Genomic DNA, 17,803 nt, shown 5'->3' with positions numbered 1-17,803 from the left:
CACTTTACCAAACTCAGTCACCAGCTTCTGCAGTTTCTCGCATGGATCAGCCACCAGCGCTGTATCATCAGCGAACAACAACTGACTCACTTCCCAAGCTCTCTCATCCCCAACAGACTTCATACTTGCCCCTCTTTCCAAAACTCTTGCATTCACCTCCCTAACAACCCCATCCATAAACAAATTAAACAGCCATGGAGACATCACACACCCCTGCCGCAAACCTACATTCACTGAGAACCAAACAAACCTACACTCCATCTTCTCTCTTCATCACTAGTAATTTCTCAAGTAATTAGCTATTGAATGTTAAGGTTAATTATTTCAATTTTCAAGAGCTAATTGATTTATGAAATATTAGGGAATAGAATTTTTTCACTCTAACTTGTCTGAGTAGCGAAAGATTATGTATGAACTCAGAATAATGCATGATCTTTTGCTACTCAGACAAGTTACTTAATCAAAGTAGATATGTTACTCACTGACAGGGGATACAAGGGAAAAGATTGAACACAGAAGTGACTTCCTTGATAACTCTAGTGGATAAAAAAAAAAAGATCTTGAAAGGATTTCACTCGTGCAATTTTGTGGAGTCTTGCTTCTTGTGCGATTATATGTTCTCACAAAATTTCCACATGTAAGTACTTGTTTATGTACATGAACTTATACGCGGACTTGTCTCTATTACAACAAGTCTGACCTGCAACATACATGAACATGTATTTACTACAACATACATAAACATGAATGTACCGCAATATACATGAACAGTCTGTACTGCAACATACATGAACATGACTGAACTACAGCATACATGAGCATGTCTGTACTACAACATACATGAACATGTCTATACTGCAGCGTATGTAGACATTTCTGTGCTACAACATGCATAAACAAATGTGTGTACTTCAACAAACATATCTGTTGCAACATACATGGACATGTCTCACTTACAACAAGATATTGTGTTCCAGGTTACTGGGGAACAACAGCATCACGCTCACCTCGGACTCCTTCGCTGGATACCCAAGGCTGACCCTCCTGTAAGTTGTGTCTCAAGTGGTTACTGATTTTACCTCTCGACTTCTTTACTGTTATAGATACCTTCCACAGTTCCCGTCCCAGCCTGGTTCTACTCCTGGCAGCGTGAGTTTCAAGGGTGTTTTTTCAGTTTACTCCTGCAGAAGGAAGCCATTCTGGGCCTGGTCCTCCTCCAAGAGGCGTATGCCCATCGTTTGACACCTCAACTTTATAACTTTCCCGTTCTCTGTCCCCTGCCCAAGGCTTACTCTTTCTCTCCTCCTCCTGTTCCTACTCTCATAGTGTCCTCTCACTATCCTCAGTCTTTTGCCCTTCCACCTCCCTTACAAATACTTACATCTTTCCCATTCTCTCATATTCTCATCCTTTCCTTCCATCTCTCTCCCTCCTTATTCCCCTACCCCTTCAAAACCTCTTCTCTCTCCCTCCTCTCCCTTAACCTGTGCCTTCTTCCATCTTACATCTCTCCTTAATTCATTACTCTTACCTCCCCTCATCTGAAATACGAAATTCATTTAAAAAAAAGTGTATTAATTTAATCATGATATTCTCTAGAACTTTTTTCAATTACGTATCTTAATGACAACGCTTGAATCTTAATACCGCCATCAATATTAGAGGGTTACGTCCTAAGAATACTACGCCTCCTTCAGTACAGCTTTGAGTGCTGGATCTTAATCCTCTGGCATCTTACGGGACGGTATCCTGAAAGACGCACGCGCCATTATATTCGTTTGATATTCAGACCTGACATTTGTTTAGTAAGAAATAGGACTTACCGTGGCTTCTTTTTTAGAGCGAAGAAAAATGCGTCGGGGTTTGGCTCTTTGTGTCTCGTTTGTTGAGGGAAAGACAAGGATAAAAGAGAAAGAATTTCAAAAATGTATTAATTCTAAAGAAAAAGATATGAGTGAAGACCATAGAGGTAGAGAGGGAGTCTGAAAGTAAGATTAGCTTAGACGGTAATGTAGAGCAGTATAACACTGTACCTGGAGTCCGGTGGCTCACAGAGGATGTCTATTGGCTACATTACCTGGGCTCCAGATCTAGCAAGAGGAATCTCTCTCTCTCTCTCTCTCTCTCTCTCTCTCTCTCTCTCTCTCTCTCTCTCTCTCTCTCTCTCTCTCTCAGTATTGATATATGTGCTTTCCTCTCTTTTTTCATGCTTGATCGTCGTTTTCCGAGTTAGTGAGGTAACGCTACGAACGGACAAAGAAATGCTGCAACTGCCCACATCCATTCTCTGATATTTATGCGCACTGCACCGAAACCACAGCTCCCTACCCCTAGTCAGGCCCCAAAGGCATATATATATATATATATATATATATATATATATATATATATATTTTATTTATTTTGCTTTGTCGCTGTCTCCCGCGTTAGCGAGGTAGCGCAAGGAAACAGACGAGAGAATGGCCCAACCCACCCACATACACATGTATATGCATACACGTCCACACACGCAAATATACATACCTATACATCTCAACGTATACATATATATATACACACACAGACATATCCATGTATGCACATGTACATAATTCATACTGTCTGCCTTTATTCATTCCCATCGCCACCTCGCCAAACATGAAATAACAACACCCTCCCCCATCGTGTGTGCGAGGTAGCGCTAGGAAAAGACAAGAAAGGCCACATTCGTTCACCCTCAGTCTCTAGCTGTCATGTAATAATGCACCGAAACCACAGCTCCCTTTCCACATCCAGGCCCCACACAACTTTCCATGGTTTACCCCAGACGCTTCACATGCACGTCGACCCCGGTATACCACATCGTTCCAATTCACTCTATTCCTTGAACGCCTTTCACCCTCCTGCATGTTCAGGCCCCGATCACTCTAAATCTTTTTCACTCCATCTTTCCACCTCCAATGTGGTCTCCCACTTCTCCTCGTTCCCTCCACCTCTGACACATATATCCTCTTCGTCAATCTCTCCTCACTCATTCTCTCCATGTGACCAAACCATTTCAAAACACCCTCTTCTACTCTCTCAACCACACTCTTTTTATTACCACACATCTCTCTTACCCTTACATTACTTACTCGATCAAACCACCTCACACCACATATTGTCCTCAAACATCTCATTTCCAGCACATCCACCCTCCTTCGCACAACTCTATCCATAGCCCACGCCTCGCAACCATACAACATTGTTGGAACCACTATTCCTTCAAACATACCATTTTTGCTTTCCGAGATAATGTTCTCGACTTCGACACATTCTTCAACGCTCCCAGAATTGTCGCCCCCTCCCCCACCCTATGATTCACTTCCGCTTCCATGATTCCATCCGCTGCCAGTTTTTCTTCACACACCCCTGCCGCAAACCTACATTCACTGAGAACCAATCACTTTCCTCTCTTCCTACACGTACACATGACTTACATCCTCGATGAAAATTTTTCACTGCTACTAACAACTTGCCTCCCACACCATATATTCTTAATACCTTCCACACAGCATGTCTATCAACTCTATCATATTCCTTCTCCAGATCCATAAATGCTACCTACAGATACATTTGCTTTTCTAAGTATTTCTCACATACGTTCTTCAAAGCAAACACCTGATCCACACATCCTCTACCACTTCTAAAACCACACTGCTCTTCCCCAATCTGATGCTCTGTACATGCCTTCACCCTCTCAGTCAATACCCTCCCATATCATTTTCCAGGAATACTCAACAAACTTATACCTCTGTAATATGAGCACTCACTCTTATCCCCTTTGCCTTAGTACAATGGCACTATGCACGCATTCCTCAGGCACCTCACCATGAGTCATACATACATTGAATAACTTTACTAACCAGTCAACAATACATTTACCCCTTTTTTAATAAATTCCACTGCAATACCATCCAAACCCGCTGCCTTGCCGGCTTTCATCTTCCGCAAAGCTTTTACTACCTCTTCTCTGTTTACCAAATGATTTTCCCTAACCCTCTCACTTTGCACACCACCTCGACCAAAACACTCTATATTTGCCACTCTATCATCAAACACATTCAACAAACCTTCAAAATACTCACTCCATCTCCTTCTCACATCACAACTACTTGTTATCACCTCCCTATTAGACCCCTTCACTGAAGTTCCCATTTGTTCCCTTGTCTTACGCACTTTATTTACCTCCTTCCAAAACATCTTTTTATTCTCCCTAAAATTTAACGATACTCTCTCACCCCAACTCTCATATATATATATATATATATATATATATATATATATATATATATATATATATATATATATATATATATATATGTGTGTGTGTGTGTGTGTGTGTGTGTGTGTGTATATGTGTGTGTTCGCCGATGATACAGATCTAGTGGCTGATTCTAGCGAGAAACTGCAGAGCTTGGTGACTGAGTTTGGAGAAGTGTGTGAAAGAAGAAAGTTGAGAATAAATGTGAATAAAAGCAAGATTAATAGGTTCATTAGGGTTGAGGAACAAGTTAAGTAGAGGAAGTGAAGTGTTTCAGATAACTGGGAGTGGACTTATCAGCAAATGGAACACGGGGGGGGGCAAAAGGCTCTGCGAGCGATAAAGAATGTGTGGAAGGTAAGAACGTTATCTCGGAGAGCAAAAATAGATATGTTTGAAGGAATAGTGGTTCCAACAATGTTATATGGTTGCGAAGCATGGGCTATAGGTAGGGTTGTACGGAGGAGAGTGGATGTATTGGAAGTGAAATGTTTGAGGACAATATGTGGTGTGAGAGGATTTGATCTTGAAAGTAATGAAAGGGAAAGAGCGATGTGGGAATAAAATAAAGAGTGTGGTTGAGAGAGCAAAAGAGGGTGTATTGAAATGGTTTGGATATATGGAGAGAATGAGTGAGGAAAGATTAACAAAGAGGGTTTATGTGGGAACAAGGAGAAGCGGGAGAACAAATTGGAGGTGGAAGGATGGAGTGAAAAAGATTTTGAGCGATCGGGGCCTGTCAATGGATTGAACCAGGGTATGTGAAACGTCTGGGGTAAACCATGGAAAGTTTTGTGGGGCCTGGATGTGGAAAGGGAGCTGTGGTTTCAGTGCATTACACATGACAGCAAGAGACTGAGTGTTAACGAAACTGGCCTTTTCGTCTGTATTCCTGGCGCTGCTTCGCTGAAGCATAGGGTAGCGATGATGCTGTTCCATACGGGGCGGGATGGCGCCAGGAATGGATGAAGGTAAGCACGAATATTTACATGTGTATATATGCATATGTCTGTGTGTATGTATATTTGCATATATATTGATATGTATATGTATACGTATATATATATATATATATATATATATATATATATATATATATATATATATATATATATATATATATGTATATATATATATATATATATATATATATATATATATATATATATATATATATATATATTTTTTTTTTTTTTTTTTTTTTCGCTGTCTCCCGCGTTTGCGAGGTAGCGCAAGGAAACAGACGAAAGAAATGGCCCAACCCACCCCCATACACATGTATATACATACGTCCACACACGCAAATATACATACCTACACAGCTTTCCATGGTTTACCCCAGACGCTTCACATGCCTTGATTCAATCCCTGCCAGCACGTCAACCCCGGTATACCACATCGCTCCAAATCACTCTATTCCTTGCCCTCCTTTCACCCTCCTGCATGTTCAGGCCCCGATCACACAAAATCTTTTTCACTCCATCTTTCCACCTCCAATTTGGTCTCCCTCTTCTCCTCGTTCCCTCCACCTCCGACACATATATTCTCTTGGTCAATCTTTCCTCACTCATTCTCTCCATGTGCCCGAACCATTTCAAAACACCCTCTTCTGCTCTCTCAATCACGCTCTTTTTATTTCCACACATCTCTCTTACCCTTACGTTACTTACTCGATCAAAACACCTCACACCACATATTGTCCTCAAACATCTCATGTCCAGCACATCCATCCTCCTACGCACAACTCTATCCATAGCCCACGCCTCGCAACCATACAACATTGTTGGAACCACTATTCCTTCAAACATACCCATTTTTGCTTTCCGAGATAATGTTCTTGACTTCCACACATTCTTCAAGGCTCCCAGAATTTTCGCCCCCTCCCCCACCCTATGATCCACTTCCGCTTCCATGGTTCCATCCGCTGCCAGATCCACTCCCAGATATCTAAAACACTTCACTTCCTCCAGTTTTTCTCCATTCAAACTCACCTCCCAATTGACTTGACCCCCAACCCTACTGTACCTAATAACCTTGCTCTTATTCACATTTATATATATGTATATATATATATACATACATACGCACACATGAAGGGGGAAGGGGATGTTATTCCATGTGTGACGAGGTGGCGATGGGAATAAATAAAGGCAGACAGTATGAATTATGTACATGTGTATATATGTATATGTCTGTGTGTGTATATATATATGTGTACATTGAGATGTATAGGTATGTATATTTGCGTGTGTGGACGTGTATGTATATACATGTGTATGGGATGGGTTGGGCCATTTCTTTCGTCTGTTTCCTTGCGCTACCTCGCAAACGCGGGAGACAGCGACAAAGCAAAATAAAAAAATGAATATATATATATATATATATATATATATATATATATATATATATATATATATATATATATATATATATATATATATATGCCCATACACGCACAAATACATACGTATAGATATGTGTCAATATATATACAAATATACATACACACACAGACTTATGCATATATACACATGTAAATATTCATGCCTGCCTTCATCCATTCCTGGCGCCATCTCGCCCCGTATGGAACAGCATCATCGCTACCCTCTGCTTCAGCAAGGCAGCGCCAGGAATACAGACTCAGTTCACACTCAGTCTTTAGCTGTCATGTGTAATGCACCGAAACCACAGCTCCCTTTCCACATATAAAGATGGATAGAAAGATAGGTATCAGCTCAGCCTGTTCATAATGATAACATGACTGTTGCCTCATTCCAGACACATGCAGAACAACGAGCTCACTTTCCTTCCTGCGAACGTCTTCAGGGGCCTCAACAACCTTGCCAGACTGTAAGTAGAACTTGTGTTCGTGATTAACTCTGTTGCGAACAATACAAGGAACCAGGCTACTGTCACTGTTTGTTTACACTGAGTCTATATAGATGGGTGCTTCGTACCAATTTCGAGTTTTGTTATATATGCAGAACCTTCACTTCACCGTTAAGAGATATATGCAACAATCACCACTGAAAAGAAATTAAACTGTAAGTACTTTCGTTTAATACATCCTCAGACAGAGTGTCTTTGTCTGAGGACGTATTAAACGAAGGTATTTATCGTTTTTCTTTCCTTTTTCAAGTGATGATCGTCGCATATATATATATATATATATATATATATATATATATATATATATATATATATATTATCCTTGGGGATAGGGGAGAAAGAATACTTCCCACGTATTCCCTGCGTGTCGTAGAAGGCGACTAAAAGGGAAGGGAGCGGGGGGCTGGAAATCCTCCCCTCTCGTTTTTTTTTTTTTTTTTTTTTTTTTTTAATTTTCCAAAAGAAGGAACAGAGAAGGGGGCCAGGTGAGGGTATTCCCTCAAAGGCCCAGTCCTCTGTTCTTAACGCTACCTCGCTATCGCGGGAAATGGCGAATAGTATGAAAAAAAAAAAAATATATATATATATATATATATATATATATATATATATATATATATATATATATATATATATATATATACACACACACACATTATCATTATGATTGTCGCTGTCTCCCGCTTTAGCGAAGTAGCGCTAGGAAACAAACTAAAGAATGCCCCAATCCACCCATATACACACGTATATACATAAACGCCCACACACGCACATATGCATTACATATATATTTTTTTTTCATACTATTCGCCATTTCCCTCGTCAGCAAGGTAGCATTTAGAACAGTGGACTGAATCTTTGAGGAAATATCCTCATTGGGCCCAGTTTTCTGTTCCTTCTTTTGGAAAATTAAAAACGAGAGGGGAGGATTTCCAGCCCCCTGCTCTCTCCCCTTTTAGTCGCTTCTACGACACACACGGAATATGTGGGAAGTATTCTTTCTCCCCTGTCCCCAGGGATAATATATATATGTATATATATATATATATATATATATATTTTTTTTTTTCTTTTTTTTTTCGCTGTCTCCCGGGTTTGCGAGGTAGCGCAAGGAAACAGACGAAAGAAATGGCCCAACCCACCCCCATACACATGTATATACATACACATCCACACACGCAAATATACATACCTACACAGCTTTCCATGGTTTACCCCAGACGCTTCACATGCCCTGATTCAATCCACTGACAGCACGTCAACCCCGGTATACCACATCGATCCAATTCACTCTATTCCTTGCCCGCCTTTCACCCTCCTGCATGTTCAGGCCCCGATCACTCACAATCTTTTTCACTCCATCTTTCCACCTCCAATTTGGTCTCCCACTTCTCCTCGTTCCCTCCACCTCCGACACATATATCCTCTTGGTCAATCTTTCCTCACTCATTCTCTCCATGTGCCCAAACCATTTCAAAACACCCTCTTCTGCTCTCTCAACCACGCTCTTTTTATTTCCACACATCCCTCTTACCCTTACATTACTTACTCGATCAAACCACCTCACACCACACATTGTCCTCAAACATCTCATTTCCAGCACATCCACCCTCCTGCGCACAACTCTATCCATAGCCCACGCCTCGCAACCATACAACATTGTTGGAACCACTATTCCTTCAAACATACCCATTTTTGCTTTCCGAGATGATGTTCTCGACTTCCAAACATTCTTCAAGTCTCCCAGGATTTTCGTCCCCTCCCCCATCCTATGATTCACTTCCGCTTCCATGGTTCCATCCGCTGCCACATCCACTACCAGATATCTAAAACACTTTACTTCCTCCAGTTTTTCTCCATTCAAACTTACCTCCCAATTGAATTGACCCTCAACCCTACTGTACCTAATAACCTTGCTCTTACTTACATTTACTCTTAACTTTCTTCTTTCACACACTTTACCAAACTCAGTCACCAGCATCTGCAGTTTCTCACATGAATCAGCCACCAGCTCTGTATCATCAGCGAACAACAACTGACTCACTTCCCAAGCTCTCTTATCCACAACAGACTTCATACTTGCCCCTCTTTCCAAAACTCTTGCATTCACCTCCCTAACAACCCCATCCATAAACAAATTAAACAACCATGGAGACATCACACACCCCTGCCGCAAACCTACATTCACTGAGAACCAATCACTTTTCTCTCTTCCTACACGTACACATGCCTTACATCCTCGATAAAAAAATTTTTACTGCTTCCAACAACTTGCCACCCACACCATATATTCTTAATACCTTCCACAGAACATCTCTATCAACTCTATCATATGCCTTCTCCAGATCCATAAATGCTACATACAAATCCATTTGCTTTTCTAAGTATTTCTCACATACATTCTTCAAAGCAAACACCTGATCCACACATCCTCTACCACTTCTGAAACCACACTGCTCTTCCCAAATCTGATGCTCTGTACATGCCTTCACCCTCTCAATCAATACCCTCCCATATAATTTACCAGGAATACTCAACAGACTTATACCTCTGTAATTTGAGCACTCACTCTTATCCCCTTTGCCTTTGTACAATGGCACTATGCACGCATTCCGCCAATCCTCAGGCACCTCACCATGAGTCATACATACATTAAATAACCTTACCAACCAGTCAACAATACAGTCACCCCTTTTTTAATAAATTCCACTGCAATGCCATCCAAACCTGCTGCCTTGCCGGCTTTCATCTTCCGCAAAGCTTTTACTACCTCTTCTCTGTTTGCCAAATCATTTTCCCAACCCTCTCACTTTGCACACCACCTCGACCAAAACACCCTATATCTGCCACTCTATCATCAAACACATTCAACAAACCTTCAAAATATTCACTCCTTCTCCTTCTCACGTCACCACTACTTGTTATCACCTCCCCATTAGCCCTTCACTGAAGTTCCCATTTGCTCCCTTGTCTTACGCACTTTATTTACCTCCTTCCAAAACATCTTTTTATTCTCCCTAAAATTTAATGATACTCTCTCACCCTAACTCTCATTTGCCCTCTTTTTCACCTCTTGCACCTTTCTCTTGACCTCCTGTCTCTTTCTTTTATACATCTCCCACTCAAATGCATTTTTTCCCTGCAAAAATCGTCCAAATGCCTCTCTCTTATCTTTCACTGATAATCTTACTTCTTCATCCCACCACTCACTACCCTTCCTAATCAACCCACCTCCCACGCTTCTCATGCCACAAGCATCTTTTGCGCAATCCATCACTGATTCCCTAAATACATCCCATTCCTCCTCCACTCCCCTTACTTCCATTGTTCTCACCGTTTTCCATTCTGTACTCAGTCTCTCCTAGTACTTCCTCACACAAGTCTCCTTCCCAAGCTCATTTACTCTCACCACCCTCTTCACCCCAACATTCACTCTTCTTTTATATACATATATATATATATATACCTCTGTAATTTGAGCACTCCCTCTTATCCCCTTTGCCTTTGTACAATGGCACTATGCACGCATTCCGCCAATCCTCAGGCACCTCACCATGAGTCATACATACATTAAATAACCTTACCAACTAGTCAACAATACAGTCACCCCCTTTTTTAATAAATTCCACTGCAATGATGATGAGATGATGATGGGGATGAGAGAGCATGGGAAGTGAGTCAGTTGTTGTTCACTGATGATACAGCGCTGGTGGCTGATTCATGTGAGAAACTGCAGAAGCTGGTGACTGAGTTTGGTAAAGTGTGTGGAAGAAGAAAGTTAAGAGTAAATGTGAATAAGAGCAAGGTTATTAGGTACAGTAGGGTTGAGGGTCAAGTCAATTGGGAGGTGAGTTTGAATGGAGAAAAACTGGAGGAAGTGAAGTGTTTTAGATATCTGGGAGTGGATCTGGCAGCGGATGGAACCATGGAAGCGGAAGTGGATCATAGGGTGGGGGAGGGGGCGAAAATTCTGGGGGCCTTGAAGAATGTGTGGAAGTCGAGAACATTATCTCGAAAGCAAAAATGGGTATGTTTGAAGGAATAGTGGTTCCAACAATGTTGTATGGTTGCGAGGCGTGGGCTATGGATAGAGTTGTGCGCAGGAGGATGGATGTGCTGGAAATGAGATGTTTGAGGACAATGTGTGGTGTGAGGTGGTTTGATCGAGTGAGTAACGTAAGGGTAAGAGAGATGTGTGGAAATAAAAAGAGCGTGGTTGAGAGAGCAGAAGAGGGTGTTTTGAAGTGGTTTGGGCACATGGAGAGAATGAGTGAGGAAAGATTGACCAAGAGGATATATGTGTCGGAGGTGGAGGGAACGAGGAGAAGAGGGAGACCAAATTGGAGGTGGAAAGATGGAGTGAAAAAGATTTTGTGTGATCGGGGCCTGAACATGCAGGAGGGTGAAAGGAGGGCAAGGAATAGAGTGAATTGGAGCGATGTGGTATACCGGGGTTGACGTGCTGTCAGTGGATTGAATCAAGGCATCTGAAGCGTCTGGGGTAAACCATGGAAAGCTGTGTAGGTATGTATATTTGCGTGTGTGGACGTATGTATATACATGTGTATGGGTGGGGGGGGGGGGGTTGGGCCATTTCTTTCGTCTGTTTCCTTGCGCTACCTCGCAAACGCGGGAGACAGCGTCAAAGTATAATAAAAAATAATATAAAATATATATATATATATATATATATATATATATATATATATATATATATATATATATATATATATATATATATATGTGTGTGTGTGTGTGTGTTGGTGATTCATATATCAACCCATCGTTAGTATATCTTATGTATACCAGATGTTATTCTTATTCTAATTGCGTTTTATCTTCTCTCTCAAACGTAGCTCTAGTTTCAGCATCTGCTCGCTTTTTCCTTGTGAATATTTGAGTTCGTTAGTAAACTCTTCATCTCATTCCAGGTTTATTGATTTATGACACACTGAATTTTTTTTGAGTTTTTAGTGCTCATCATATTCGACTACGAGAAACTGTAGATGATAAGACTGTGAGCGACTCATTAATGAGAAGGGAAGACACCATAACCCGTGATGCTGCCTCATAATCATTCTTTATTTTTTCACATTTACTTATTTGTGTTAGATGCTCATATGTTTGACTTTGTAGAGTTTTCTGCACAGCATTAGACCAGGAGATTGTGAACGTCTGCTTGCATTTGGACCGCTTGGACCTGCTTGGTCTATGGACCACTTGGACCTGCTTGGTCTGTGGACCACTTGGATCTGCTTGGTCCATGGACCACTTGAATCTGCTTGGTTTATGGACCACTTGGACCTGCTTGGTCTCTGGACCACATGGACCTGCTTGGTCTATGGACCACTTGGACCTGCTTGGTCTCTGGACCACTTGGACCTGCTTGGTCTATGGACCACTTGGTCCAGCTTGGTCTCTGGACTACTTGGAGCTCCCTGATCTATGGACCACGTGGAGCTGCTTGGTTTATGGACCACTTGAACCTGTTTGGTCTCTGGACCACTAGGACTTGTTTGGTCTATGGACCATCCTCCGCTTGGGTGAAAGGTCATTTACTTAAACTATATTGGTCATTTAATGTGAGTAAAGTTTAACTTAATAGCTGTAACACGTGGAGTAGATGTAAGCAATATACCTATGAGTGCCTGAGGATTCGAACCTGGGCCTGAGGTGGAGTGCATTGGTAGCGTACCGGACTACCAAGGCGCTCAGGGGTATATGGTTTCCATAACTTGATAACTTATCAGTGTTTTATGTGGCAGCCTGAAGGATAAGGACAAGGACAGCGATTTCACGTAAATTTTCATAGAGTCTTAACTGTTCAGAGACAGTTTGGTGGCAATATACAAAACATATACGTTAGGCTGTTTGATAGAATCATACACATATAGATATAACTTGTATTTTATGTAAGAACGATGTTGTATTGGATGTTTATTTGAAGGTATTTTAACTTCTCTGTGGATCACGTGCATTTGGTCCGCGGACCACAGCTTAATAACCCCGGAAATTACTTTCATTATTTGATTTTGTCGTATTGCGTGATTTTATTTGTCTACGTCATGACATAATTAGTGAGAGAGGTGCATATGAAAATTTCTATACATGTGAAACATATCTTTTTATACCTGCATTTGCAACTGTGTTAGAGTATAATTCGCAAGTGACCAACTTTGCTGGTAAGAAATTCATAAAAGATTATGTATATATTGTGGATAGACATAGAGAGGGTATCATTCACATGTATGTCTTCAGAAAACCTTCTCTTAAAGTCTTTCTGACACACGTGTATAAACCTTTGACGATCACAATGCTTTTGAAACCAGGGCACAGCGTGGTTGGCTACAGGTTGACTATTATACCTTAGTGAAATGGTAGACGGAAAAGTAATTATTTTTTTTTCGGAGACGGAAAGGGAAAGGATAATCAGGAGGAGTGGCAGGAGAAACAGGAAGGATATTAGGATAAGGAAAGGTAGAAGGAGGAGGGTTATATCGGCAAGGAAGGTCTAGAGGACGAGTAACAAGAGGGATAGTAAGGCGACCAAGAGGGCGGGAGCAGGGGCTGGAAATCCTCCCCGCCTGTACATCTTTCCAAAAAAAAAAAAAGGAAACAGGGGAAAGAGCCTAATGAGAATCTTTTTTCCTCTAGGCTCAGTAAATTGTTTTAAACGCTACCTAGTTCACATGGCAAACGGGGAACGAGTATGAGAGAGTTCTTTTTTCATACTTGACGGCCGTTTCCTGCGACATTGAAATAGCACCAGTTACGCCGTTTTGAAAGGATGCATTCGCTCTCATATCCCAAAGGTATTTAATGAACCCCGATGTACTCTTCCACAGGTGACTGATGTACCCTGCTGTACTGTACCAGTCGTTTCTGGCGTACCCCACTGTCACTAACAGAGATTTCTATTGTACCCTCTTTTCACTGCTCCACTGGTTCCTGATGTACCTTCCTGCATTCGTTCACAGGTTCCTGATGTACCTTACTGCACTCGTCCACAGGTTCCTGATGTGTGCATGCACTTGTATTCCTTCTCAGGTTCCTGAGTAACAACAGACTATCTACTGAGGACCCCAGCTCGTTGGAGGGGCTTCGATCGCTGAGAAAGCTGAAGCTGCTCGATCTGACCAACAACACCTTCAAGCAGCTTGACCTGGTGCTGACCCTGGTGCCCGACCTCAAGTCTCTGTGAGTGAACAGCAAGGAAGTAGGCGATCGATCACCATCGATTCTGGCTTTTTCTATGGTTGCTTCTCTTTGTAATGCTTTGCCATCATGATTCTTCCCTGTGATGTCATTCATTTTGTGTTCTCCAACATTCATAATAGATTTGTAGTTTTATTACTATTAAATGAAAGGCAAAGTTCTTCATATGTTACCATTTCTTTTCAGAATATTTTGATTTTGGATCTGACTTATAGTGTCTGATGCCTGTTATTGTGGTAAATATTGAGAAGTTCACCATGAGCAGAGCTCCTGGCAGGTCCATTCCTGGGAATACACTCCCGAGTAATGATCTTCTATAATGACATGCGACCCTCATGTGAGGAAACGTTTACAAGGAAAAAGTAGAGACTTTTGAAGCCTAGATGAGGATAATGATAACATGGTGGAGGAGAGCGATGGGGCCTCTTAAAAAAAGGAGAATCTTTAAGGAGAAGAAGACTAGTGTCATGATTCCCCACAATGAGGATTGAAGTCTATCTACTACACTTCCCATTGTGTTGACTGGCCATTCTTTACCTGCAGTTCCTGCTCCCAATTAGTGTCAATTATAACTTTCCATGGAGCCTCATTGTGTATGGAGCTGCATGTGGGTCAGGAAGTTATTTTCCATCCACAATATATCGACCAGTTCATCATACAGAGGGAGGAGTTCTCTCCGTTAGCCAGATACATGACCGTTGGAGTGAACAGCGTCCTTACCAGCCACTCGCTGGCCATTACTCAGGACCTCACTGAAAGATCCCACAGCCTCTCCTTCCTGATCCTTCTCGCAAGTCATGAATGGAAACCTCCTCCCTAAGTGGGACTCTGCTCAAAAGCTCCACTTTTTGAGCACAGATTTTGTACACACGTCGATCACTCTTTTCTTTTGTCAGGTTAAGCTTGGCATCAATGTATTCAAGTCTGTGTGTGGTGGTGATGCTGTGCCATCTTACCTTAGTGTTAAAGAACTGAAGAAATTATGGGAATTTATGATGAAAACAACCATATCATTTTCTGTTTATGAGCTGTGTTCTCTCGTCATTCCTAAGTCCTTTTGCTTCCTTTGGTTTACTTGTCTGTCATTTTTCCTTGTATTCTTGAAATGCTCCAATACCCCAGAAGTTGACGTACAGCCACTCTGTATGAAGTGTTAGAGTGTTAGCGCCAGTCCCCTCCACTGTGTCTGTATCATCTCAGGGGAACTAACGCTCGTTCTGTTCCTGCAGGTGGATCAGTTTTAACCAGGTGACCTTGCGAGGGCGCAAGGCCAACGCACGTCCCCACCCCCTCAGAGAATTGTGAGTACCACCCTCATATATATATATATATATATATATATATATATATATATATATATATACTATAATGATAAGTTTCAGCAAATTAAGTTAAGTGAGGTAAGGTATTAGCTTGTAGTAGGTCGCGACCACGCCTCCGCCTGCGCCTCATTCGGCGCCTTTAGGGAGGTTCTTCAGGCCCGGGGTACTTCAGGGTACTTATCCACATGTCCAACACCCATACGTGTCGATATGATGTGAACATAAGCATATGATTTCTGTGATACGTATTGTATGGAGACGTATGTCTGTGTGTGTATAGTAAGAGTATTTGATTATTCTTTTAAGTAGAACATAATTTGCTGTTTACCTTCTCCCAAAACATACTTTTATTCTCCCTAAAATTTACTGATACTCTCTCACCCCAACTCTCATTTGCTCTCTTTCTCACCTCTTGCACCTTTCTCTTGACCTCCTGCCTCGTTCTTTTATACATCTCCCACTCATTTACATTTTTTCCCTGCAAAAATCGTCCAAATGCCTCTCTCTTCTCTTTCACTAATAATCTTACTTCTTCATCCCACCACTCACTACCCTTTCTAATCAACCCACCTCCCCTGCGTAAGACAAGGGAGCAAATGGGAACTTCAGTGAAGGGGGCTAATGGGGAGGTGATAACAAGTAGTGGTGATGTGAGAAGGAGATGGAGTGAGTATTTTGAAGGTTTGTTGAATGCGTTTGATGATAGAGTGGCAGATATAGGGTGTTTTGGTCGAGGTGGTGTGCAAAGTGAGAGGGTTAGGGAAAATGATTTGGTAAACAAAGAAGAGGTAGTAAAAGCGTTGCGGAAGATGAAAGCCGGCAAGGCAGCAGGTTTGGATGGTATTACAGTGGAATTTATTAAAAAAGGGGGTGACTGTATTGTTGACTGGTTGGTAAGGTTATTTAATATATGTATGATTCATGGTGAGGTGCCTGAGGATTGGCGGAATGCTTGCATAGTGCCATTGTACAAAGGCAAAGAGGATAAGAGTGAGTGCTCAAATTACAGAGGTATAAGTTTGTTGAGTATTCCAGGTAAATTATATGGGAGGGTATTGATTGAGAGGGTGAAGGCATGTACAGAGCATCAGATTGGGGAAGAGCAGTGTGGTTTCAGAAGTGGTAGAGGATATGTGGATGAGGTGTTTGCTTTGAAGAATGTATGTGAGAAATACTTAGAAAAGCAAATGGATTTGTATGTAGCATTTATGGATCTGGAGAAGGCATATGATAGAGTTGATAGAGATGCTCTGTGGAAGGTATTAAGAATATATGGTGTGGGAGACAAGTTGTTAGAAGCAGTGAAAAGTTTTTATCGAGGATGTAAGGCATGTGTACTTGTAGGAAGAGAGGAAAGTGATTGGTTCCCAATGAATGTAGGTTTGCGACAGGGATGTGTGATGTCTCCATGGTTGTTTAATTTGTTTATGGATGGGGTTGTTAGGGAGGTGAATGCAGGAGTTTTGGAAAGACGGGCAAGTATGCAATCTGTTGTGGATGAGAGAGCTTGGGAAGTGAGTCAGTTGTTGTTCGCTGATGATACAGCGCTGGTGGCTGATTCATGTGAGAAACTGCAGAAGCTGGTGACTGAGTTTGGTAAAGTTAAGAGTAAATATGAAAGTTAAGAGTAAATATGAATAAGAGCAAGGTTATTAGGTATAGTAGGGTTGAGGGTCAAGTTAATTGGGAGGTAAGTTTGAATGGAGAAAAACTGGAGGAAGTAAAGTGTTTTAGATATCTGGGAGTGGATCTTGCAGCGGATGGAACCATGGAAGCGGAAGTGAATCATAGGGTGGGGGAAGGGGCGAAAATTCTGGGAGCCTTGAAGAATGTTTGGAAGTCGAGAACATTATCTCGGAAAGCAAAAATAGGTATGTTTGAAGGAATAGTGGTTCCAACAATGTTGTATGGCTGCGAGGCGTGGGCTATGGATAGAGTTGTGCGCAGGAGGATGGATGTGCTGGAAATGAGATGTTTGAGGACAATGTGGTGTGAGGTGGTTTGATCGAGTAAGTAATGTAAGGGTAAGAGAGATGTGTGGAAATAAAAAGAGTGTGGTTGAGAGAGCAGAAGAGGGTGTTTTGAAATGGTTTGG

General features: G+C 41.6%; 1 pseudogene; it reads left to right on the top strand.

Moving 5' to 3' along the window:
• Nucleotides 1-17,803, top strand: part of LOC139754819 (uncharacterized) — a 539,145-nt pseudogene that overhangs the window by 424,754 nt on the left and 96,588 nt on the right.

Source organism: Panulirus ornatus, chromosome 1 (genome assembly GCF_036320965.1).
Source record: "Panulirus ornatus isolate Po-2019 chromosome 1, ASM3632096v1, whole genome shotgun sequence".
In the NCBI taxonomy this organism is placed as follows: Eukaryota; Metazoa; Arthropoda; class Malacostraca; order Decapoda; family Palinuridae; genus Panulirus; species Panulirus ornatus.
This window is presented reverse-complemented; position numbering and strand designations above follow the sequence as displayed.